Source organism: Schistocerca cancellata, chromosome 1 (assembly GCF_023864275.1).
Source record: "Schistocerca cancellata isolate TAMUIC-IGC-003103 chromosome 1, iqSchCanc2.1, whole genome shotgun sequence".
In the NCBI taxonomy this organism is placed as follows: Eukaryota; Metazoa; Arthropoda; class Insecta; order Orthoptera; family Acrididae; genus Schistocerca; species Schistocerca cancellata.
In genome coordinates, this window is record NC_064626.1 from 816,892,633 (window position 1) to 816,894,905 (window position 2,273).

Here is a 2,273-nt window from a genome sequence, read left to right on the forward strand (position 1 = left end):
TGAAGGCAAAACAAAAAAATTCCTAACGTGATACCACGGACCTTACCAAGTGGTGGAAATGACATCATCTGTTAACGTTAAAATACCGATACCAACGAAAACTTAGATTATTCACGCAGGACCTGCTAACCTATTTAAGGGAACTGTGGATGCTTTACCACAAGTGCCGTCATCATCTACAAAACGTAATACTAACAAGGAAACCTCCCCATCGCACCCCCCTCAGATTTAGTTATAAGCTGGCACAGTGGATAGGCCTTGAAAAACTGAACACAGATCGATCGAGAAAACAGGAAGAAGTTGTGTGGAACTATGAAATAATAGGCAAAATATACAAACTGAGTAGTCCATGGGCAAGATATGCAACATAAAGGATAGTCCGAGATCAAGAATGCCGTGGTCCCGTGGTTAGCGTGAGCAGCTATGCAACGAGAGGTCATTGGTTCTAGTCTTTCCTCGAGGGAAAATTTTACTTTCTTTATTTTCGCAAATTTATGATCCGTAAGTTCGTTCATTGACGTCTCTGTTCACTGTAATAAGTTTAGTGTCTATGTTTTGCGACCGCACGACAAAATCGTGCGATTGGTAGACGAAAGGACGCGCCTCTCCAATGGGAACCGAAAACATGTGATCGCAAGGTCATAGGTCAACCGATTCCTCCACAGGAAAACACGTCTGATATATTCTATACGACACTGGTGACGGCATGTGCGTCACATGATAGGGATATGTTGTCGACCCATCTAACTTGGACACTTGGCGAATGGGTAAAAAGATTCTTCTACCTTGCCCGATTTAGGTTCACTTGTGGATGTGATAATCACTCCCAAAAAAGTGATGAAAACATAAGAGTTTGACACATAAACTGAAAATAAAAAATCAAAGTTTTTACACGAGGGAAGACTTGAGCAAAGGACCTCTCGTTCAGCAGTTGCTCACGCTAACCACTTTTTTTTTTTGCAATTTTAAGAAAACTTTATTGTATTTAATGTTATTTACATTACTAATAGGACTCTCAGAGGTGGCTAAAACATTATCAATAACTTTACAATAAGGTGACAACAAAACTGTTCACATCTGCAGGTATAAAAATTTGTTCTTAATTGCAGCAACTTAACCAAAAGCAGGCACCTCCCCACTCAATAATTTCTTATCAAACAAGAATTCTCCAAGAGGGCCATGATTTTCTATAATTTTTCCAAGCGTGTACAACTTTCCAGCAAGGTCACGTTGACTGTGATACTGCTCTTCAAGATAAACCCCAGTGAGGTAATCCACCAGATGATAATCGTTGAATGACTGTTTTGCTTTTCGACCTGGCTTATTGCCAATACCAGGTTTTTGACCCTTGGTCTTGGGGGACTCGTATTCCTTAATCACTGATGTTATGGCAACGGTTACATTTCCCTCGAGTTCAAGTGCGTCCTTCAAGGTTTTGACACCATCCCTCCACTCCAGCTTTTTTGGTGGAAACACTACTATAAGACTCTTTATGTCCTCCAGCATTTCACCACACATTAGCAAATAATCTATCAGCTTGATAGCATGATCACGTTCCTCTTTTGCGCTATCGAAAAACATCTTGGCAAATCATGGCCTGTTGACGGCATCTCTTGAAAAATATGCACCCATTGCTACGTACGCCATGGACACATTGACTTCCCTTTATATTTGTTCTTTCACCATGAATACACAGGGTTCAACCATGTCAACCCACTGCGTTGACCCATCACTGAATACAGCAGAGCATGACAACGGAGATTTCGGAGCGACGAAACCGAAAAAACAGAGCAGTGCCACACCAACACTGACCACTTTCATACCACTCGCCATTGCCAAAATATTTGATAGTTTCACAATTCAAAGACGAAATGAACTCCAAGCTAATTCACACGCTGGGTTTTTCGTTGAGCTCGCTAGTCTATCTTTACACACACTGTCATAGAAGGCGACTACGTCCACTGGACCACGACGCTCCTGACCTCAGCGTGTCCTTGATGTTGCCTATCTTGCGCATCAACTACTCAGTTTGTATATTTTGATTATTTTTCATAGTTCCACACAACTGTTTCCGGTTTTCTCGATTGATCTGTGTTCAGTTTTTCAAGGCCTATCCACTGTGCCAACTTATAACTAAATGTGAGGCGGGTGCGATGGAGAGGTTCCCTTGAAAGTATAGGGAGGTAAATAAATGGTCAGCCACTAATGAAAAAAGTGCACACAGGATACCTTAAGCACTTCGACCACGTCGATAACAAAGTTTATGGCTGACT

General features: G+C 41.6%; 1 pseudogene; it reads right to left on the reverse strand.

Moving 5' to 3' along the window:
- Positions 1-1,002: 1,002 nt before the first annotated feature.
- On the reverse strand, positions 1,003-1,957 carry LOC126162376 (ferritin subunit-like; annotated as a pseudogene).
- Positions 1,958-2,273: the final 316 nt, after the last annotated feature.